Below are 444 nucleotides of genomic sequence, written 5' to 3'. Positions count from 1 at the left end.
TGTTCTCCAAGAAAGTCTTCCTGGGATATGTTGAAGCTGATAGCTCCGGGTCTCTCTAAGCTCGCCAGGTTCTGGTTTGGAAGAATCACTTTGACATGCTTGCCCTGCAAGTAGTAGTGGTAGACGTAGTCCTTCCCATACATCCCACTGAAATAGGTGGCAATCCTCAAGTAAGTGTCGTCGATGAACTTAGGCTCTGCTGCGTCCTTTCCTAAGGGAACACTCAGAAATTGGAGCAGTGGTGTGATCATCCCGCCTATCCCAACCTTTGGGTGCGAATCAGTGGTGTACCATGCCCTATCTATGTAGTGCTCGAGACGATTCACGAAGAAGCTGACCATCCCGAAGGTAGCATAGATGTCGGTGCTTGGAAGGGGCAACGCTCCAGGTGGGGCGTAGGGGCGGATAACCGGGCAGAGCAGTCGCATGTCTTCCTCGGTGACA

The sequence above is a fragment of the Brassica oleracea genome, chromosome C2 (genome assembly GCF_000695525.1).
Source record: "Brassica oleracea var. oleracea cultivar TO1000 chromosome C2, BOL, whole genome shotgun sequence".
Lineage (NCBI taxonomy): Eukaryota > Viridiplantae > Streptophyta > Magnoliopsida > Brassicales > Brassicaceae > Brassica > Brassica oleracea.
This window is presented reverse-complemented; position numbering follows the sequence as displayed.